The following is a 24,767-nucleotide window of genomic DNA, read 5'->3' on the forward strand; positions in this document are numbered from 1 at the left end:
AGAGTAGCACAACACCCTAAAATGAATTTTCCTATCCCAAGTTGTGTATGCGCATTACCCAAGTGATACGAATGGCAACTACACCAAAAGGGCTATTTAGAAAAAAGATAAATAGAGCAAGAGTCTGCTGCAATGTATATTAAGTGATGTTAACATTCTGTAGGGTAAAACTGGCCTGGAAGAATCTTTAGAAACCAACAGCTACAGCGCAGGGAGTCAGATTGGCGCTGAGATAGTTCCTAGGCACAGCCGGACAGCTTCAGGGTCAGAACTTTATGCAGTGAACAGATTTGAATCTTTGGATGTTAAAAACACAAGTATCTTGGGAGGCCAAGGTGGGCACATCATGAGGTCAAGAGATCGAGACCATCCTGGCTAACATGGTGAAACCCCATCTCTACTAAAAATACAAAAATTAGCTGGGCGTGGTGGCACATGCCTGTAGTCCCAACAACTCGGGAGGCTGAGGCAGGAGAATCACTTGAACCCGGGAGACGGAGGATGCAGTGAGCTGAGATTGCACCACTGCATTCCAGCCTAGACTCCGTCTCAAAAAAAAAAAAAAAAAAAAAGAAAAAAGAAAAAAACCCACAAGTATCCACAGAACAGAATTTAAAAAGACTGTTTCAAAAATAAATTTAAAAAATCTACTGTGACCAACTCAGAATCATCTCTCCGTAGCCCTAAAAACTAAAAGAACCAAATAAGAAAGCTAATTTGAAAAACCAGATATGGAAATGGCTTTAAAACAAATAGCCCTTATTTTACTAAGACACAAATTATAAAACAATAAAGTTATTTTTTCTTTAGAACCTCTGTCTCTAAGCCAGACCAGGAATTCTCTAAATCACTTGTGAAAAATAAAAACCCTTTTTAATTGTGGTCTTACTAGGATAAGTGCTGCAAATATTAGGAAGGTGTGAATTAGGTGATTTCATTAAAGCACAAAGTGATTTCCTGACATAGATATCTGAAACAAGAGTAGCACAGAAAACTCAGTGAATTGCTTATAATATCTCAAGATTTTAAATGAAATTAAGAGATGACCCTCTAATCCTACTTCCTAATCCTAATCCAGGAGCAGAGTCAAGTACCACTGGAATATCATAGCAATAGTTTTTATTTTTGTTTTTCTTGAGACAGTGTCTCTGTTACCCAGGCTGGAGTACAGTGGCCTGATCTTGGCTCACTGCAGCCTTGACCTCCTCAGGCCCAAGTGATCCTCCCACCACAGCCTCCCAAGTAATTGGGACCACAGGCATGAGCCACCAAGCTTGTTAATTTTTATTTTAATTTATTTTTTATGTAGAGACAGGACAGCCAAGTTGCCCAGGCTGGTCTCACTGGGCTCAAGCAATCTGCCTGCCTTGGTCTCCCAAAGTGCTGGGGTCACAGGTACAAGCCACTGCACCAGCCTGTTCTTTTTTTTTTTTTTAAGGGGTCTCTCACTCTGTTGCCCAGGCTGGAGTGCAGTGGTGTGATCATAGCTCACTGCAGCCTCAAACTCTGGGGCTCAAGCAATCCTCCCACCTCAGCTGCCTGAGTAGCTGGGATTTGGAATAGTTTTTTTAAAGCACACACACACCTTTCTCATGAGATCTTTTATGATTATTATTGGGTAGTGGTTTATAAATTATACTTCACAAATATACTTCAGATATTCTACAAATGTCCAATTAAAATTTTTCTTATAAATATATGTTTATTATTAATACGAAGTCTCAGTGCTTCATAATCAGAATTTGGTTTAACATATTTCAAAAGGATTTTTTTAAAAAGAGATAGTATGGCAAAATCTTGGTAACTGTTGCCCAGGGATAGGTATATGGGAGTTTTCATTGTATTATTTTCTCTGTCATACAGTTGTGAAACTTTTCATAATAGAAAGTTTAAAAACTCAACTGCAATACACACAAAATTTTAACAAGAACATTTTAAACTGTACTGACAATTTCACTTATGTGTACAGAGTCTATTATCTCTGTCCATGTATGCGAACTGTTATAAATGTGTTATTGTTTCTTTGTGCTGATGATGGGGAGGCAGACAACTGAAAACAAGCCATCAACACCCTAGGGCTGCAAATATCCATGTGTTTCCATGTACAACTGGCTCAGTTAAAAGACAGGCCAGTTGTACAACACTGAGTCTTGATTATATCAAGGTTTAGATAGTTACCACTCCTTTTAAGTGTTGGTGCTTATTGTCAGCTTTTTAGATTCAACACAGGTGGTATAATAAAAATATGTATTTTGCCTTTGTCCTCAGTCCCTGGCACAGAGCTCCCTACCCCTGGAACCTCCTGACTGGTCAGTGTCTTTTGTGTGCTAATGAATGACTGGGTGCTGGGGGTCCCCTGACAGCTGCAGGAACGGGTTGGTCACCAGAAAGACCAAGCCAAGATTAGAGGGTTGCAACTTTCAGCACCGTCCCCACTCCTTCCAGGGAGGGGAGAAAGGCTGGAAAATGAGCTCAATCACCAAGGCCAATAATTTAATCAATCATACCTATGTGATGAAACCTCTATAAATACTCCCAAACGACAGGGACAGGGAGCTTCCAGGTTGGTGGACACGTTGACTTACTGGGAGGGTGGTGTGCCCAGAGGGCGTGGAAGCTCTGCACGCCTGCAGGTATGGGGATACCTTGCCCTATGTATCCCTTGCATTTGGCAGTTCCTGAGTTGTATCCTTCATAATAAGCCAGTAAATATAAGTATTTTTCTGAGTTCTGTGAGTCGTTCTAGCAAATTACTGAAACTGAGGAGTTCTAAGAATCCCCAGATTTATAGCCAGTTGGTCAGAAGCACTGAGACTTGCAACTGGTATCTGAAGTGGCGGCAGTCTCGTGGGACTGAGACCTTATCTTGTGGGGTCTGCACCAGAGAGTGTAAGAAACGAACTGAATTCTTGGAAACCCAGTTGGTGCTGGAGAATCTGAGAACACCCAGAACAGGAAATGTGCGTTTTAACAGTGACTATTTAAGAGACACAGCACTAAATTATCTGAGATTTTTTAAAATGATACTTCTAAATATCTCAGTTTTGTATTTTCTACCAAAAAGATTTAAACTTATGAGGAACCACTTTATGTACTATTTCTAAAATTTACATCTATAAAATTAATAAATTGGACGAATTGTTAGATATTGTTAATAACTCAAATCTGAAACACAAATTCCCCTCTGCTCCTCTTTCAGACTTTTGGAATAGTTTAATTAAGGCATGCTCTCAGGCACTAAGCTGAATTATTAAAAAACTTATCTGCAACTACTGACCTGCATAAATCAAGGTTCTTTCAATCATGTAACCCAAACACTACTGAAATAAATTTGATTCTTTTTTTTTTTTTTTTTTTTTTAACACGGTCTCACTATGTTGCCTAGGCTGATCCTGAACTCCTGGGCTCAAGCCATCCTCCCGCCTCAGCCTCCTGAGTAGCTGGGATTACAGGTGCATGCCACCACATCTGGCTTAGTTTTTAATTAGACTCTGATTTAGTTATTTTGTATGTTTCAATCTCACAAATCTCATTGTTTTTAAAACTAATGTTTTTAATCTTTACAACTATAATATATGTCACCTTAAAGTCTATTATATATTAGAGTCCACATTTTTTTTTTTTTTTTGAGGAAAAGCTTCCACTGCTTTAAGATTTTGAAAACTATGGTTAAAGTGGGAAGTGCATCTCTAAAAATGGTGATATGGAAGTAAGTGGGGATAAATAACCCTTCTAGGAACTTAATACACATATCCTTTTAAGGAGAACTTCAGCATCTCTCAGTTGTACTACAGATGACCTCACTGTAAGTAACAGATGTTGAAAATCCTATACAAGAGGTTGTATTTTAACGTCTTTATCCTGGTGCGCCCAGCAGGAGTGGATGGCGTGACATGGTGGGAGAGCCACCCTTTCCATATGCTGACAAGCAAGAAATGGTCCTGAGCCACTGTTTCTCCATCTAGAAAACTATGTTACACTACATTTTACTACAAATCAAACTGATATACTGGAAGAACTTGTTACCTAACTAAATCATGATGGATTTGGTAAAAATAAAAATTCTACTTCTAAAATATTGGTATTATACATGCATTTTCTTATGTACAATTTATAAAGTGATATTTACCCATAAACTAATTAGCCTATATTAAATGTTAGGACAAGAACTACCTCCTTTCATTTGCTTTAGATTTGTTTTCCAATGGATTTTTTTATTTGGTTATTTCAGTACTTTGGTCTATAAAGAGGTGATTCTGGGCCAGATATGGGAGGTTTTCCATTTATTTTTGAAACAGTCTGATTACTTAAACCCTGTTCTGTGGAATAGGGAATACAGTTATGTGTTGGTTAACAACAGATTCTGAGAAATCTGTCATTAGGTGATTTCATCATTGTGCAGGTCACTGTGTGATCATTATAGAGTGTACTTGACACAAACCTAGATGGTATATCTACTACATACCTATTGTATAGTCTACTGCTCTTAGGCTACAAACCTGAACAGCATGTTACCATACTGAAATACTGTAGGCAATGGTAACACAATGCTAAGTATTTGTGTATCTAAACACAGAAAAGGTACAGTAAAAATATGGTATTATAATCTTACGTGATCACATCATATATGCAGTCAGTCACTGATCAAAACATCATTATGTGGTGAATGACTGTATTTGTATTTTTAACTTCCAACCATTCAAATCTGCTCACTGCATAAAATTCTAATCCTGAAACTGTCAGGCTGTGCCTGGGAACTCAGTACCCATCTGCATCCCTCACATTTAAGCTGTTGATGTCCAATGGCTCCTCTGGACCTACAAAATGTTAATACCACATCAGATACACTGCAGTAGACCCTTGCTCTACTTAGTCTTTTCCTAAGTAAGTTCTATTTGCATTATCCAAGTGATACAAATAATCAACAGATTCTCTCTCAAGAATCTGAATTAAGATAGTAAGTGGATCTGTAGGAGGCTGAGGTCAGGATAAAATAGAGACAGAAGACCATCCTATACCAGTTGGCAAGTGATAGAGAACAGAGGTACCTGAGGACTTTTCAATGCCCACAAAGGCCTACCTACACTGCCCCAGCTTAATTTCCATGAAACTTCCCTTTCTCAATGATGTATACGTATTTAAGCTAGTCTGAGTGGATTTCTGCCCTTTGAGACCAAATGTAGCCAAACTAAAGTGCACAGAAAACTCAAGTCCCAAGATTCTGAGATCAACTGATGTCACCTAATAAGAGACAAATACATAAACCCTTCTGATATGAAAGGATGGGCATTACAATCATGTCCTATGCAATGTCTTCAAGGAGCTCAGAGATAAAGAGCAAACCTGTATGTAAGTACAGGATGAGAGACCTACCTGAACAATCAGCCAACATTTTCTAACACGCAATTGCAGTTAACTGCAAACTCAATACAACCATGGTGGCATACCTGAGCACAAAGCAAATGCAATCTCAGATCCCATTAACAGATAAACAGAAACATTAATGACAACAGTACTGAGTAAAATGCACTGAGGGTTTGGATGGACCAAGCAATGGGCTACTAAGAGCTCACTGATATTATCCTATTGAACCAAGACATCAGTCTTTACCAGTAGGCAAACCCAAATCTGTCCAAACTCTAAGGCCTGGGTACTAAACCACAGATTAAATTCATCTCTTGATTGCCAGAAAAGTTTCTTGTAGTCTCCTCGATTGCACAACATCTGGGATTGTGAATTCAGTTAGATTCTGAATTCAGTTCTAAGCTCCTCATCTTAAAAAAATTGTGAACAAAAATGAATGTCCTTAGAGGAATGTGGATCAAGGTGGTGTATCTGTAAACAATCAGTCTAAGATATTTAGCCTAGAAAACTAAGAAACACTATACAGTCTGCAAATATTTTAAGGGCACTTGAGGTAAAGGGATTAGAATTATTGTAGCTTCAGAGGATAAAATTAGGATCATGTGGACAACTATTAAAAGGAAAGTGGATTTCAACTCAGTATAAGAGAAAACAAACAAACATGCATTGAGTGCAAAGAGAAGCCAGCTCCCTATCCATCAGGAATGGTTCACCCCTCCATTTCACTCACACATTCACTCAGTCGTTCAACAAATACCCAAGCATTTTTATGTACTGGGCTCTGCCCTTGGCACTGGGGATGTAACAGCAAGCAAAAAAGAGGAGGCTCTGTTCTCCTGCAGTTTAGAGACTAGCAGGATAGAGAGATATTGATTAAATAATTACTGAAAGAATGAAAGGGAGAAATGAGGCTGGGAAAATAGAAAGGCATCATGCTTACAGAACCTTGCAGGCCTTGTCAAGAATCTGGTTCTATTCTAAGAGCAACAGGAAGCCATAAGGAGTTTTTAAGCAGCAAAGAATATACTCAGGTTTATATTTTGAACAGACCCCAGTTGCAATGTGGAAAGGGATTAAAGAAGGTAAAAATGGAACATGTAAAACTGCTAGTATGTTATTCTAGGGGCTTTGACAAGGGTGATGCTAATGAATAGGAAGTATCGGGGGAACCCACCCCCAATATTTCAACGTAGGTTCTTTCTATTTTCCCTAAGTGTCAGCCAATCTGAGAAATAAAGAGAAAGAGTACAAAGAGAGGAATTTTACAGCTGGGACACCGGGGGTGATATCACATATCGGTAGGTCTGTGATGTCCCCCGAGTCGCAAAACCAGCAAGTTTTTATTAAGGATTTCAAAAGGGGAGGGGGTGTATGAACAAGGAGTAGGTCACAAAGATCACATGCTTCTGAGGCCAATAAAGATCACAAGGAAAAGGGCAAAGCAAAGATCACAAGGCAAATGGCAAAATTAAAATTACTGATGAGGGTCTATGTTCAGCTATGCATGTATTGTCTTGATAAACATCTTAACAGAAAACAGGGTTCAAGAGCAGAGAACCAAAATTTACCAGGCTGGAATTTCCCAATCCTAGTAAGCCTGAGGGTACTGCAGGAGACCAGGGTGTATTTCAGTCCTTATCTCAACTGCGTAAGACAGTCACTCCCAGAGCAGCCATTTATAGACCTCCCCCAAGGAATGCATTCCTTCCCCAGGGTATTATTAATATTCCTTGATGGGAAAATAATTCCGTGCTATCTCTCCTACTTGCATGTCCGTTTATAGGCTCTCTCCAAGAAGAAAAATGGCTCTATTCTGCCCAACCCTGCAGGCAGTCAGACCTTATGGTTGTCTTCCCTTGTTCCCTGAAAATCGCTGTTATTCTGTTCTTTTTCAAGGGGCAGTGATTTCATATTTTTTAAACACACATGCTCCACAATCAATTTGTACAATAGTGGTCCTGAGGTGACATACATCCTCAGCTTATGAAGATAACAGGATTAAGAGATTAAAGAAAGACAGGTGTAAGAAATTATGAGTATTATTTGGGAACTGATAAATGTCCATAAAATCTTCACAATTTATGTTCAGAGATTGCAGTAAAAACAGGCATAAGAAATTATAAAAGTATTAATTTTGGGAACTAATAAATGTCCATGAAATCTTCACAATTTATGTTCTTCTGCCACGGCTCCAGCTGGTCCCTCCATTCAGGGTCCCTGACTTCCCGCAACAGGAAGAGAAGTTATACTCTAGAGAGGAAATAAGGAGGTGAGACTGATAAGGCTGGGTGATAAGCTGGATACAGGACTGAAGTAGGAAGAGGTAGCAAAGATGATTTGTAAGTTTGAGCCTTTGAAACTAGAAGACTAGTGCCATTCAGTGAGATTCAGGAAATACTAGTGAATGCTTGGGGACTGTTGGAGTGGGGCCATGGGTTTGGCCTTGCACATGTTGAGATCTGTTTCAGGTTTTGTTTTTTTTTTCCATCATTCCATATTTCATTTAAAAAATATTTAAACATAGCTTAAATACATTGTTATACTTTATTTATTTTAGAGACAGGATCTCACTCTGTCACCCAGGCTTGAAGACAGTAGCGTGATCCTGGCTCACTCCAATCTCGACCTCCTGGGTTCAACCGTTCCTCCCTCCTCAGCCTCCCAAGTAGCTGGGACTACAGGCACACCACTACATCCGGCTAGTTTTTAATTTTTACGTACAGATCAGGGGGTCGTACTACATTGCCTAGGCTGGTCTCAAACTCCTGGGCCCATATCATCCTCCTACCTCAGTCTCCCAGAGGGATAGTATTACAGGTGTGAGCCACCATACCTGGCCTGTTCGGGGATTTTGAAGCAGAGATGTTGAATAGGTAGAAGTATGTTCAGAGAAGAAATCTGGGCTGGGAATAATATTTGACATCACCAGAGCCATGGATATAGATGTGATCATCGTAATTCACACTGAATACAACATAATAATAAGTGATATCCATTCTACACTTTCATCTTTGAGCTTTAACATATTTTAAATCCTAATTTTAAGTTTTAAATACTTACTTATTTTTTGGAGACATGGTCTTGCTCTGCCACCCAGGCTAGAGTGCAATGGAGCACTCATAGGTCACTGCAGCCTCAACCTCCTAGGCTCAGACAATCCTCCTGCCTTACCCTCCTGAGAAACTGAGACAACAGGCATATGGCCAGCGTGCCCAGCTAATTAAAAAAAGAAATTTGTAGAAATGGGGTCTTATTATGTTGTCCATACTGGTCTCAAACTCCTGGCCTCAACTGATCTTTCTGCCTTGGCTTCCCAAAATGCTAAGACTACAGGTGTGAGCCACTGCACCCAGCCAGAAGTTTATTTTAAAAAAAGTTTACCTAAAAAATATGAATCTAAGATAAGATAAAACCTGAATTTTAAACAGATTTTTAAATTAAAAGAGTAATATTATTGATAATTACATCATAGGTATAATGACATGATCATAGGTGGTATCATGATATCTGGAATTTGCTTTTAAAAATACCTAAGTAACAAAATGAAAAAACAAAAAAAGGAGGATGGTGGAAGCAAGTATGGCAAAATCTTGATAGTCCTTTATCTGGGCAATGGGAATACAAGTTCTACTTTTGTATGTAGTGTTGGAAGCTGATCCTAGTTTTTTAAAGATTTTTTACAGTTACACAATTTCTCTCTCACTCTTTTTATCATGGACTCCTAAACATTTACTATCATTCTCCTTCATAGGATCCCAGGGCCGGAATATCCAGGGCTATGTGTTCTATCCCTATAGCTTCCAGAAAACCTAAGGGTTAAAGGGAAGGGAAGTAAAGCGCTACCAACACTCAGCTATCAGGAGCTGAGAAGCCCTTTTCCCCTCCTTCTGTAAGTCCCACACTCATCCACCTCTTGGGGTTCTTTTTTTTTTTTCTGTCACCCAGACTCCTTCACCATCAATCCCAGAGCCCCCAAAGAAAGGAGTCTATGAGAATTACCTTTTGCCAAACTCTCTCCTAGCTTTCTATTTCTGCCCTAATCTCCGTAACACAAGGACAGGGCCTTTCCCGCTTTCTTCCACATGTACCCACTCCTTTTAGAGTCTTCCTCCTCTCTCCATCATCTCCACCAGCTTCTTTTACCAAACTGAGTCCCTGAGATTCTCAAAACGCGGTGTGCACCAATCAGTGACAGGGGCAAAGCCACCCGAGAGCCAGGGAAGGAGGAGGAAAGAAAAAGGAGCACACCTCAGCACAAGACAAAAGCTCTAAGTCTGACCCTGCCCCAGCAACTGTCCCTGGACACCAAACGCTCTGCAGTTTAAGAAGGGTCAACAGCCGTGTCATCTCCTCACCCTACACCTAGGAAGGGTAGTACTGTGTGAGATGGCTTCACCCCCACATGCTCCTCTCACTGGTATTTGTGTTCCTACATCAGTCAAGCAGCTGGGAATCAAGAGATTTATGCAAAGTTAGCATCAGTGACAGGGAGCCTTATCTGCTACATTGTAAAACGCATGGCCCTGTCATGGTGGAATGGAGAAGGAAAACAAACACCATCCCACTCAGTCCCCAGGCTGAGCAGAGGGCTGAAGGAACTCCCCTGAAAAGACACCCCCGCTGAGTCATTTCTTGGCCAGCTCAGGGCAGGTGCCAGGTAAATAAACTTGATCAGCCCTACACCAAGTCACTGCAGACCCCATATCTCCGTCTGGCACCTTCAGTCACCAATAGAAGGTCCAAACAGGCAGAGGCAGTGGGTGGGAGAGGAATGCTCATTTACTTAAACCAGTTTGGGGAGCCCTGAGAATGAAAAAAAAAAAAAAAGAGAAAAACAAACTAACCACATAACTTGAAAAGGTATGTTTGGGTAAGATTCTATTTGCATTTACACTATCAGCAAGTGTCTCAGTACCAGCTGACCCCACATACCTCGTGCTGCCCTAAAACACTAGGCAGGGCCCAGCAGCTCAAGCCTGTAATCCCAACACTTTAAGAGACCAAGGTAGTGGGGATTGCTCGAGCCCAGGAGTTCAAGCTCAACCTGGGCAACATGGTGAAACCTCATCTCTACAAAAAATAAAAGTAAACTAGCCAAGCATGGTGGCACATGACTGTAGTCCCAGCTATTCAGGAGGCTGAGGTGAGAGGACCACTTGAGTCTAGAAGTTGGAGGCTGCAGTGATCTATGATCACACCACTGCACTCCACCCTGGACAACACAGCAAGTCCCTGGGAAATGAAAAGAAAAAGGAAAGGAAAGAACCTAAACTTCAAGTATTCCACCAAGAGTAACTTTTAGTAATAAGTTACATATCCAGATCCTCAGTAGGCTCCAGGTCCGAATCTCCCATAACAAAGAGTTTGGGCCACAGCAGTCAGGCCTTGCTTTTCATCTGAAAGCACTGTTATGCAACTAACCTACCTTTATGGGCCTTTCCATTTTTATAGAAATCCCGTGTTCCCTAAACACTTTCTTCCAGGGCACTGTTAGGCTCTCTCTCTAGAATGAGTTTGATGAGTTTGATTCCGACAAGCACAGCATTGCCTGGAGGCTTGGTGAATACAGACAGAGATTAGATCAGTAGATGAATTAAAAGCAAACACAGAGGAAATCCACAAATAGACCAAAATTTCCACTTCTGGCCCATTTGTTACTGTTAATGAAACTCTTCCTTTCAATAGTCAGCTTTCCCTAAATCTAAAAGGTTGTGTGAATCGCCCACGGGTGATCTTAAACAGTAGATGCTTTTTATGCTTATTCAGGGTAAAGACTATTCTCAGTAAAAAGAGTTCTTCCCTCTCTCTATATTTTTTTAAAAGAAAAGGCACGGAATGCAAAATTTTAAGGATTAAGGGAAACAGCTTAACATTCTAGTTTGCACTCTGGTATGCTGAATATATACTGGGTTAAAATTCAAATCTACGAAAAAACTTGAAAGTCTTAGAAGAGGGGAAATGTTATCACAAAATATTTTTGAAACTTCAGAGAAATGTATTCAACTAACATACTGAGAATCAACTGGTTAGCTGCTTTTACATGTAGAATCTCATTTAAGAAGAGATAAGACAGCAACCACTTGCAAAACAATGTACATTAACACTTCAGATTTGGCATTATTCTCAGCTATGCTTGACTTTTCCCTCCCAGATTTTAACTGTATGGCAAAATATTGTCTAAGAGCTCCTTTTAGATCTGTCCACCACTTCCTTTCCTTTAGACAGATACTCCTTTTTATGGGTTTCTAAACATCTGATATGATAATTGAGAAAGCTGCCAGAATTTGGACAAGTCTCCTGTATTCTCACATACACACGCTGGCTCTCTTTCTGACCTCAAAACACATAAACAGTATCTCATATCCAAGTGGCTTCAGGATGGGGGCTGGCCACCAGAAAGACCAAACGCACAATTAGAAGACAGGAATTTTCAGCACTCTCCACCCCCATCTCTGAAGAAGGGAAGGGGGCTGGAGACCAAGTTATAAAAACTCTTGGAAGTATGAGCTTCAGAGAGCTTCTGGGCTGGCAAACACAGATGTGCACGGAGAGTGGCGTTCCCAGACAGGGCATGGAAGCTCCGCGCGCTCCTCCTTATACCCAGCTCTTCCATGTGGCTATTCCTGAGTTGTATAACAAACCAGTAAACTTTAGCATTTTCCTGAATTCTCAGTTATCCTAATGAATTATCAAACTTGGGCGAGGGTATGAAAACCCCAAAACTTGTAGAAAAGTCAGACAGAAGTGCAGGTGACTGGGATATGGGACTTGCAACTGGCATCTGAAGTGAGAACTGTTTTGTGAGATTGAGCCCTTAAGCCTTTGGAGTCTGAGGCTAACTCGAGGAAGTAAGTATCAGAATAGAACTGACTTTTTGAAAACCCGGTTGGGGCTGGAGAATCAGAGAACTGGTATAGAAAAGAACTACATATTCCACAAGCTACAGGTTAGCCACTGATACATAAACACAGTCTATTGAGCAGCAAGAATACAGGCCTAGAATCCTTCTTAGTAAGCACAAAAATATCTTCTTACCCAAAACCAAGTCCCCTTCTACCCATTTCTCCTCTGCCTCCACTTCATCACAGGACTCCCATTCTCAACCTAGCCAGCCCCATCCTTCTTCCTCCTCCCAAGATAGAGGGATGGACTTTATATTCTCTCTCTCTCTCTCTCTCTCTCTCTCTCACTCACACACACACACACACACACACACACACACACACACACACACAGGCAGACCATGACTCAATCGTGCTAGAGGCCCCCCCCACAATTAATTCTAGAGCTATCTTCATTCATTTAATTTCTCTTCATTCACAGGATGAACCTGAGAAAACCCAAGTGGACCATAAACCAAGGAAGAAGGGCTCCAGGGTTCCTGCTGATGGCATGATAGAGTGAAGGATATTGCTCTGTGCTGTCACACCACTGGGAGTAGGATGGAGCCAGGATGGAAGCAGACGGCCTGTCTCTAGAACAAATCCCTGGGGCCATGCTTCTGAGCACTCAGAAGTCAGACAGGGAACCCACATGACCACACTGGGGCCAGGTATCTCAAACAGATGGAATTATCCCCTAGCTCCTCTATTCTGTCCTCATTAGTGGAGGTGACCTCACAGCTTCACACAACTGCCCAGGTTGCAATATGTCTCATATTAAGCAAGCCTCTGACAACAAGAGAATAGAAACCCTGGTTACCAAGGCAGTGGCCTAATTTCTGAATTCAAGCCCCAAGTGTGCATCTCTGCCACTGAGGGCCACATAGAAGACACACAAAGGATGCCACAAATTTGGAAGCCTCAGCACTAATGGTGAAATTTTACAAACATATAAAAGCAACTGACTGTAAGCCATAGTGTTAAGAAATTCTAATAAACATCCAAACCAGATGTTCAATGTCGGCACTCTGTAATTCATTTAAACTGGTAGTTTTGCCAGGACCTGAAGCCCTAAAATTGAACCACAGAGTATCTTCTCAGATCACCATCCAACCTACCAACCAACCAACCAACCAACCAACCAACCAACCAACCAAGCACAGGTCCTTACCACCAGCAGCACACCCTGTGCTGGGCACAGGCACAATGGAGTCCCAAAATAAGTGCAAGGGGCCTATTCAGCATCCAGTTAAGGAGGCAAAAGCCACACTCAAAGCCCCTTGAGACCAGCTGAGTACTGAGTCAGGAGGAAAGCCCTACCACCGCCTCATAGGCCTGCCACCTCAAGGCCCACAACACATTTGCGCAGAAAACCCTGCAGCTGGACTTCTGCTTTTAAAGGAGTCATTTCCTGTGTCACCAGATTCCCTTTCTCAATGAATTACTTCCTTTTTAAATTTGTTTTCGTATTCAGCAAAAGAAGAAACCTCTAGAAAAAATTATGCTTTATTTTTGAAGGCCAGCTGATTTGTATTTTTAAAGGACCTTTATTATTGACTTAGAAGTAAGCTGCGAAGAGGTGGGAATGTGAATAATTCATCTAAGGTATGGGCTATGAGAGAGGTTAGGAAGCCAAAGAATAGATCATGCTCAGTGAGTCATCAGAGAAGAAAGGAAACAGCGGCTCTCAATGCTAGCCAAAAACAAATGGGTCAGAGCCCAAAGATGACTTCCTAATGGGGCACTGATGCCCTTTAAGCCTGATACTATAGGATCTATGTTCTGCTATCCCTCAAGAAATAGGGAAATAGGTCCAAAAATCACTTTAATTGTCCTTTCAACTCAATCTTACTTCATATTCCTTTGGTAACAAGGGCAATAATCTCTCCCCTCAAGTGCAACTCACAGAGGAGGAGTAAATCACAAATGTTAAAAAACTTCATAAACCGTAGACAGTTGGGACGCCAAGTCAGGGGGATCACTTGGGCCCAGGAGTTTGAGATCAGCCTGGACAACATAGGGAGACCCTGATTCTACAAAAAAATTAAAAATTAGCTGAGTGCAGGGGTGTTTGCCTGCAGTCCTAGCTACTCAGGAGGCTGAGGCAGGAGGGTCGCTTAAGCCTAGGAGGTTGAGGCTGCAGTGAGCTGTGATAGTGCCACTGCACTCCAGGCTGGGCAAAAGAGTGAGACCACATCTGAAAAATAAAAAATTGCAACAGGTCGGGTTCAGTGGCTCACGCCTGTAATCCCAGCACTTTGGGAGGCTGAGGTGGGTGGATCACCTGAGGTCAGGAGTTCGAGACCAGGCTGGCCAACACGGCAAAACCCCCATCTCTACTAAAAATACAAAAACTTAGCCAGGCATGGTGGTGGGTGCCTGTAATCCCAGCTACTTGGGAGGCTGAGGCAGGATAACTGCTTGAACCCAGGAGGCGGAGGTTGCAGTGAGCCAAGATGGTGCCACTGAACTTAGCCTGGGCGACAAGAGTGAAACTCCATCTCGAAAAAAAAAAAAATTGCAACAGTGGTTAACACTGGGCTACTCTTGACGTTGAGTGTGATAAATGCAAAGGAATTTAATGTAAAATTTGTTCTAGAACAATTGTTTTCCTGTAATTAAAAATTTAGAACAAATAAAATACTTCATACTTATACAGCCTTCAAAGCACTTTCAAAAACATTACCTAACCTGATCCTCAAATTAACCCTGTGTAAAAGGCACAATAGGGCTTATTAATTCCATTAAAAAATAAGAAAAGATACCATGAGTATCTAACAAATTAGACAATTTCGATAAAATAGATCAATTCCAAGAAAGACACAAACTACTGAAACCAACTCAAGAGGAAACAGAAAATCTGAATGAATCTAAAACAGGCAAAGAGGCCGGGCGCAGTGGCTCAAGCCTGTAATCCCAGCACTTTGGGAGGCCGAGACGGGCGGATCACGAGGTCAGGAGATCGAGACCATCCTGGCTGACACGGTGAAATCCCGTCTCTACTAAAAAATATAAAAAACTAGCTGGGCGAGGTGGCGGGCACCTGTAGTCCCAGCCACACGGGAGGCTGAGGCAGGAGAATGGCATAAACCCGGGAGGCGGAGCTTGCAGTGAGCTGAGATCCGGCCACTGCACTCCAGCCCTGGCGACAGAGCAAGACTACGTCTCAACAACAACAAAAAAAAAACAGGCAAAGAGATTAAACTGGTAAATTTAAAACTTCCCCCAAAGAAAAGACCTGAACCAGACTGATGAATTCTACCCAACATTTAAAGAATTAACACCAATTGTTCGTAAACTTTTCCAAAAAATATTGAGGGAAGAAGCACTTTCCAACTCATTCCATCACACCAACATTACTTTGGTGCCAAAACCAAACAAAGGCATCACAAGGGTGAAAAAAAACTACAAGCCAGTATCTTTTATTGAATATAGATGCAAAAATCCTCAACAAAATACTAGTAAACCAAATCCAGCAACACAAAAAAAGGATTATACACCACAAACAAACAGGATCTATCCCAGGAATGCAAGGTTGCTTTAACATCTGAAAATCAATTCATACAATATACAACGATCAACAGAACAGAGGACAAAACCCACATGATCATCTCAATACACACAGAAAAAGCATTTGACAAAATCCAACACCCTTTTATGGTAAAAACACTAAACAAACTAGGACTAGAAAGGAACCTCCTCAACTTAATAAAGGGCATTTATGAAAAACTCAGAGCTGACGTCATACTTACTGATAGAAGACTGAATGTTTTCACCCTAAGGTCAAGAACGAGACAAAAATGTCAGCTCTTGAGACTTCTACTCAACATTGTTCTAGAAGTTCTAACCAAGGTAACTGGCAAGAAAATAAATAAAAGGTATCCCTATTGGAAAGGAAGTAAAACTATCTCTATTTGCAGATGAGATAATCTTGCATATAGAAAGTCCTAAGGAATCCACCAAAAAACTATAAATGAAACCAATAAGGCTGTAGGATGTAAGATCAATGTGTAAAAATCAATTGTATTTCTATACACTTGCAATGAAAATTCCAAAAAAAAAAAATTTCTAAGAAAATGATTCCATTTATAACAGCATCAAAAAATAAAATATTTAGGAAATAATTTAACGAAAAAAATATAAGATGTTGATATAGTTTGGATATTTGTTCCCTCCAAATCTCATGTTAAAATCTGATTCCCAATGTTGTAGGTGAGGCCTAGTGGGAGGTGTCTGGGTCATGTGGGTGGATCCCTCATGAATGGCTTGTTGCTGTCCTGAAGGTAATGAGTGAGTTCTCATTCTATTAGTTCTCCTCAGATCTGATTATTTAAGAGCCCAGCGCCTCCTTTTCTCTTTCTCCTTCTCCTCTATTGCCATGTGACACACCTACTCCCCCTTTGCCTTCTGCCATAATTGGAAGCTCCCCGATGCCCTCACCAGAAACAGATGCCTGTGCCATGCTTCTTCTACAGCCTATAGAACTGTGAGCCAAATAAACCTTTTTTCTTTAGAAATTACCCAGACTCAGGTATTCCTTTACAGCAGTGGTCCCCAACCTTTTCGGCACCAGGGACCGGTTTTATGGAAGACAATTTTTCCATGGACGAGGGAGATGGGAGGTGGGGGTCTGGGATAAAACTGTTCCAGCTCAGATCATCAGGCATTAGATTCTCATAAGGAGTGCAAAACCTAGATCCCTGGCATGTGCCTTTCAAAACACGGTTCGAGCTCCTATGATAATCTAATGCCATCGCTGATCTGAGAGGAGGCGGAGCTCAGGCAGTAATGCTTGCTCACCCTGCTGCTCACCTTCTGCTGTGTGGCCCATTCCTAATAGGCCCAGGGGTTGGGGACTCCCGCTTTACAGCAATACAAAACGGACTGAGACAACTTATACTATAAAAACTACAAGGCCAGGAGCAGTGGCTCACACCTGTAATCTTGGCACTTTGGGAGCTGCAGACAGGAGGATGACTTAAGCTCAGGAGTTAGAAACCAGCCTGAGCACCATAGGGAGACCCTCTCTCTACAAATAATTTAAAAATTACCCAGTCGTGGTGGCATGTGCCTGTGGTTCCAGCTACTAGGGAGGCTGGACAGGAGGACTGTCTGAACCTGGGAGGTTGAGGCTGCAGTGAGCCATGCTTGCATCACTGCAATCCAGCTTGGGTGATAGAGTGAGACCATGTCTCAAAAAACAAACAACAGGCTGGGCGTGGTAGCTCAAGCCTGTAATCCCAGCACTTTGGGAGGCCGAGACAGGCGGATCACGAGGTCAGGAGATCGAGACCATCGTGGCTAACATGGTGAAACCCCGTCTCTGCTAAAAAATACAAAAAACTAGCCAGGCGAGGTGGTGGGCGGGCGCCTGTAGTCCCAGCCACTCAGGAGGCTGAGGCAGGAGAACGGCGTAAACCCGGGAGGCAGAGCTTGTAGTGAGCTGAGATCCGGCCACTGCATTCCAGCCCAGGTGACAGAGCGAGACTCCATCTCAAAACAAACAAACAAACAAACAACAACAACAAACAAACATTGCTTGAAGCAATTAAAGAAAACTTAAATAAATGGAAGACACCCCACGCTCATGAATTGGAAGATTTAATATTGTTAAGACAGCAATACTTCCCAAATTTATTTACAGATTGAACACAATCCATATCAAAATCCCAGCTGCCTTCTTTGCAAAAATTAACAAACTGATTCTAAAATTCATATAGAAATGCAATGGACTCAGAATAGCTACAACAATCTTGAAAAAATGATCAAATTTGGAGGCCTCATACTTCTTGATTTCAAAACTTACTACAAAGCTATAGTAATCAAGACAGTGTGGTGGTACCAGCATAACAAGAGATATAGAGAAACAAAATTGAGAGTTTAGAAATCAATCCTGGTACCTATGGCCAACTGATTTTTGACAACGGTGCAAAGTTAATTGAATGGGGAAAAGAATAGTCTTTTTGACAAATGGTGCTGGGACAACTGGATATCCACATGCAAAAGAATGAAGCTGGACTGCTCCCTTACACCACATGCAGAAACTGACTCAAAATGGATGACAGATTTAAATGTAAGAGTTCAAACTATAAAACTGTTGAAACAGAGAAGTAAATCTTTGTGATTGTGGGTTACGCAAAATCTTCTTAGACACAACATCAAGGCACAAGAGACAAAACAAGTAAACTGAACGTTATCAAAATTAAAAACTTTCGCACTTCAAATGATATCATCAAGAAATGAAAAGACAATGGAAGAAAATATTTAGTCACATATCTAATAAGGAATTTGCATCTAGAATATATAACTTAGTGATAAAAAAGATAAATAACCTAATTAAAAAGTAGGGAAAGAATCTGAATAGACATTTCTCTAAAGAATATATACAAATACCCAATAGCTACATGGAAAGTTGCTCATTATCATCAGCCATTAGGGAAATGCAAATGAAAACCAAATGCAAATCAAAACTACTCCACACCTACTGGGATGGCTATAACCAAACAGACAGACAATAAGAAGTGTTGGAGAGGATATGGAGAAACTGAAACCCTCAAATACTACTGGCAGAAATGTAAAATGGTGCAGCCACTTTGAAAAAGTCTGGCAGTACCTCAAAATGTTTGACATAAAGTTACCATATGGCCTAGCAATTCTACTCCTAGGTATATACCCGAGAAATGAAAACATAAATCCATGAATGTGAATGTTCATAGCAGCATTATTCATCATAGCCAAAAGTGGAAATAACCCAAATGCCCGTCAACTGATAAACGGGTAAGTAAAATATAGTATATCAATAAAATGGATGTTGTTCAACAATAAAAAAGGAATAAAGTCCTGATACTTGCTAAAACACAGCTGAACCTTGAAAACATTACAGTTAGTGAACTGATTCAGTCATATAAGACTACATATTCTACTATTCTACTTACATGACATGTTTAGATAATCAAATCTACTGAGACACAAACTAGATCATCAGTCACCTAGGACTGGAGGTGGGAAGGAAGAGGAATGGAGTGTGACTGCTAATGAGTACAGGGTTTCCTTTGGGGGTGATAAAACGTTCTAAAAATTAAATTGAGACAATAGTTGTACAATTCTGTCGATAAATAAATTAAAAACTATTGTAAAGCTTTTAAATGGGGAATTGTATGGCAGGTAAACTATATCTCAATAAAACTATTTTTTAAAAAAGAACATGGAGGCTCAGACACGAGGGAAATGGAGGAGGAGGAGTGTCCTATGATTTCTAATAAAATGTTCAACTATACTACACAGATTTGCTCTGTTGTCCAGGCTGGAGTACAGTGGGGCAATTATAGCTCACTGCAGCCTCAACCTCCCAGGCTCAAGTGATCCTCCCACCTTAGCCTCCTGAGCAGCTGGGACTAAAGGCACATGCCACCATGCCCTGCTAATTTTTGTCTGTTTGTTTTTGGTACAGTCAGGGTCTCATTTTGTTGCCCAGGCTGGTCTCAAGCAATCCTCCTGCCTTGGCCTCCCAAAGTGCTGGGATTACAGGAGTGAGCCAGCACACACATTCACAGTACATGCTTTAAATAGTGTCTTATGTGTGTCACTTGGAGAGACACATGCTTGAGAGAGGTGGTAGGTCTCACCATCCCATCAATTTGGGGTTTTAAATTTCCCTTGAGGAAGCCCACATGTGCTACATAAATTCTATTTACAGAAAGAGGTGAAAAAAATGACATCATCCCTCTTTTCCACAACAGATATAGCCAAGTATGGTATGTGAAACATTCTAGAGTTATGATAATTGTCAAGCCCAAAAGGCTTTTTTTACTTTGTGGGCAGGGGGATTTTTTAAATTCTAACTTTTAACATTTGACTTCTTCCTTCTAACATTCTACTTCCAGATTAGTGGGGGAATTTCTTCCCTCACAAATTCCCTATCTTTTGCTGCTAAAACTTCTTGGGACGCCAAGGAGGCCAAGAGGTCTGGGAAACAGGACAGGGCTAGCTCCCTTCAGACTCAGAGCCCCACAGGGGCCTTACTCTGTGTATCCCTGGAAGCAGAAACTGGGCACCCAAAACAGAGCTGATGCTCAATCAGTGCCCACTGTAGGGCAAGTGTCTGATACATGAAGGACCCCTTCTCACCTGATGATCTGTCGCATACTGAGAAGGCCTAGCTAACTGTTCAGTGATGCTGCAGCTCAGCTCCAGGCTAATGGCTGGGGGATGGCTTGGCATAGCTCTTCCCTTGGTCCTTTACCCTGAAGGTCCCACTCCTCCTTTCTGTGCCTTGGTCTTGCCCTCCCAGCCCTCCTCCCCCACGCTGAATCAAGGGCTTCAGGAGGGAAAAAAGCATGATTCTGGCACCAACCCTTTCTGTTCAAGTGGTCTGCCCTGAGGAGACTATTAATCAGGTGTATATTAGCATTAATTTTTGTTAAAAGTCCAAAATGTGAGTGTTTTTTCCCCCCAGTTTCACGTCTTTGTTCCCAGTCTCTCTGATTCCTCCAAAGTTGAAGTGTATTTTATATACGTACGTTCTCACTTAGTCATTAGCCTTAAAATGGAGAAGTAGACAATTTATTGTCCAGGGTTGGAACAACCATACAATAGGCCCTTTTCTAGGAATGTAGGATAGAATCTAAGGGTATGGGCTGCATAGCTCACATTGCCCCGACAACCACTAGGGCCCAGGCTCCCCAGAACCATGGGAGAGGGGTGGGTCAGGGGGGTTCTGAGTAGAAAAATACACACACACACACACACACAGCGCACACACACACACACACACACACTGGCAGAACCCAGACAACAACACACACACACACACACACACACACACACACACTGGCAGAACCCAAACAACAACACACACACACACACACACACACACACACACACACACACACACTGGCAGAACCCAGACAACAAACTACCTTTTAAACCCTTCCTTCCTAACCTCCAAAAAAACACCAAACATAAACATTACCCAGAAGCTAAGGGAGGGCAAATTTCATTGCTTTTTTAAGAGACAGGGCACCAGCTGCACTGCTGTTCTCCTGAGATAAGCTTCTAACTCCTGAGAGAGGCTCCCCCTAAAACCTGACTCTACAGCTAAAGAATAATCTGGAAAACCACTTGATAAACTGAAAAAAAGCTTGTACTAAGGATGAAGAAAGCACTTCAAATTTCCAAGACAGCACTTCATGCTATTTTATTTAAAAAGAGACCCAAGCCAGGTGTAGTGGTACATGCCTGTAGTCCCAGCTACTCGGGAGGCTGAGTCAGAAGGATCCCTTAAGCCTGGGAGTTGAGGCTGCAGTGAGCTATGATTGTACCACTACACTCCAGCTTGGGCAACACAGCAAGACCCTGTCTCTTTAAAAAAAAATAAAATAAAATAAAAATAAAAAGAGACCCAAACTGTATCTCTGAAGGCCAAGATTATAAGGTAAGAGGATGGGACTTGCTTATCAGGAAGTGTCCACCCACCAGGAAGCCAAAGCCTCCTCCAAAGAAGCCAATCCAGCAATGAATGTGTCCTCTCTTCTCACTCATGAGATGCCCATGGGTTCTGGAACCATCTGGATTTGTTTGAGTTTATATTTTAGACACAGTAGAAATCCCCTTCCACAGACAGAAATCATAGAAGGCCCTCCCCACAAAACTTCTCCCCCATTCCCAAGCTATTCTGGCAGGAAGAGCAAGGGGGGAAAGAGCACGTGCTAACAGATGGGGCTCCTGTGCAGAGATCTGGGATTGTGTAACTTCAATCTGTTGCTGCCAAACAACCATAATGTGCATCTCTTCAGAAATAATTACTGGAAAATTCAAAATACCAACTGCCTCTCTCACAAAGTAGCAACCACCCACATGGAGCTGAGAAGCTGATGCTGGATAAAGAAGAAGAAGGAGGAATGTTCAGCAAGAGAGGCGCCTCCAGACAGAGCAATCTCAGCCAGCATGCTGGGTGCACGAGACACATCCATGGCAGGACCACAAGACAATAGGCGGCTATATAATTTCTTCGGCCAATTCTGCTCCTGTTTAAGAAAGAGGGCAGCAGGAAGGAGTGGGGTTGGGAAGGGCAGTGAAGAGACGCCAAAGGAAGAAAGCAGTGGGAAAAGCTTTGCCATCTAAGAATGTACACCCTTGTATATCCTTTCATGCAAGCTTTTTAAAAAGTGGAAAAGGGCCTTGTGGTAGCCAGCCTCCAAGATGGCCCCCGTGAGTCTCACCTCCTGGTACACATGCCCTTGGACTGACCCGTGTAACCAAAAGGATACTGTGGAAGTAAGTGTGACTTTTGAGGCTAAGTCACAGAAGACACTGCAGTTTCTATCTTGCTTGTTCTTGGATCACTCACTCTGGGGCAGCAAGCTGCCATGTTGTGAGGATACTCAAGCCAAGCAGTGGTCCACATGGTGAGGACTGCAGCCTCCCACCAACAGCCAGCACTCACAGCCCAGACAAATTAGTTAGTCGCCTTTGGAGAGGATCCTTGAGCCTCAGTCAAGTCTTTAAACAACTGCAGTCCCAGCTGACATCTTGAGAGCATTCTTACAAGTGACCTGAGCCACACCACCCAGCTCCCAAATTTCTCAACTACAAAGACTATGTGAGATGTTCATGGTTTTCAGTTTTGGAGTAATTTGTTATACAGCCAGAGATCACCAATAAAGGCCTCTTAAAAACTCCTCTATCTACGACAAAACAGGCACAGAGCCCCAGGCAGCTGCACACACCTCCATACACCTGTCTCTTCTCACCCATGCACGACTCAGGTGGAGACAGAATGCAAAGGCTAGTACTGAATTTATCCACTCCTTCTTTATTTTTCACTGATGAGCTGAAACTAGGCACTAAGGAAGCAAAATGTTTTCAATCTCACTGCACTGCTTCTCCAGTGATGATTTTTGCTTGACTATTAATCTATATCTAAATTGTGTTGCAAGCTTCCAAACTTCTGATGTTTCAACTTCCTAAAATACATTTCATACTTCAGAATAATATGTGCCAAGTTCACACATGTGGAAGACGTATTTCCTGATTTTTTAGACTACTATCGCTTGACAGAATACTTAAGACGATGCTTTCCCCCATCATCCAACCTGCTCTGGCAACATTTTAAGAACCTTTATTTCCTCTGATACATGTTCTCTTCAGATAGTGAACAAGAGAAAGGGATTCACAAATTTCCTGGAGAGAAAAGCAGTATAATATGTTCCAAAGAGCTCTCGATCTGCAATCTTAAAAGCTGAATTCAAAACCCAGGTCCACTACTAGCAGTAAAGGCTCTGGCCTCAATTTCCCAATCTGTGAAATGGAAATCACTTGTGTTCTATCTCACAGAATCATGGTCATAAAAATCAAATAAGATGCTGCAAACAAAGATTACTTGTTCCCAGCACATCTAATAAATAAATACGGCTGAAACAGATAGCTGCTGATCTGCCAGGTGGGAATATTGTAATGGGAAAGCTGGAGATCAATCATTTATTGTCATATTTCCAGCAATGATATAAGAAAGAGGGTATCTCGACTGGCTAGGAGAGTATCTGCATCTGCCAAACGGAACTGTCAAGATACATTTTTCATTTGTGAATAAAATACTCCATGCCATTATTATTATTCCCTTGTGAGTCTGGCCATCATTAATCTAAACCCTGGGGATCTAACCATGTTTGTGTGAACTCATAAAATTAGGTCATGTAAATGCAAAGGTGAGGGTGAGATCTTCAACTCACAAGCAGCAAAGCCTTTCTAAGCCCAGATTTAATACTCACCAGGCAATTCAGCAACCTTGGTTATGAAATCTCCACTGAGAGGGTTGCTTTGGGTGGATAAACCATGATCTCCCATCACTACTCTGGATTTAGGAGAGTGTGACAAAATGGTTTATACCCCACAAGACTTCCTCTGGGCAGTATAACTGGTAACCTGAAAAAGACTGCAACTGCTCTTTCATTTAAATGTTAAAATGGCTTTAGGCCACATCCATTTTGTAGGTAGGACATTACATGGCAGCAATATAATTCCAGAAGGATTGCCTGCTCCCAAAACACACACACAGGTAGAAAGCGTCTCTGCCACCCACAAGTACCAAAGTAAGTTCTGCTGTTTTATTTGATGCTTGGGTAAACCCAAAACGGAGGCATGCAAGGTCTTGATTTTATCACTCATCTTAAGAGAAAAATTGTGATTTGACAGTTACTGAAATCTTTCCTTTCTGCAGGTAGACTTTGCTCCCTGGAGTTTTTTATTCAGACAATGTTGCTCCTCTGCGGTTCTGCACTCTCACAAATTTCTGCTGGAAAAACTACACTTTTTTCCCCAGAAAGACATTCCCTCGGGTAAGGCACCATATAGAAGCAGAGGTGCTTCCTAGGGGCACATTTACATTGTGATAGAGCAACAACAACAACAAAAAACACATGACTCTGATCTCATTTATTAGCTGGTTGGAATCTCCAACTTCAGAGCTAAAAATACATTAAAAAAGTAACTATAACATACTGCTAAGATTTTCAAGCATTAAAT

At 41.6% G+C, this 24,767-nt stretch overlaps 1 protein-coding gene across 22 annotated transcripts in view; it reads right to left on the reverse strand.

Moving 5' to 3' along the window:
• The window catches only part of TACC1 (transforming acidic coiled-coil containing protein 1), a 125,774-nt gene that overhangs the window by 33,154 nt on the left and 67,853 nt on the right, over positions 1-24,767 (reverse strand). The gene's annotated exons all lie outside the window — the stretch shown is intronic.

This window comes from Macaca thibetana, chromosome 8 (genome assembly GCF_024542745.1).
Source record: "Macaca thibetana thibetana isolate TM-01 chromosome 8, ASM2454274v1, whole genome shotgun sequence".
In the NCBI taxonomy this organism is placed as follows: Eukaryota; Metazoa; Chordata; class Mammalia; order Primates; family Cercopithecidae; genus Macaca; species Macaca thibetana.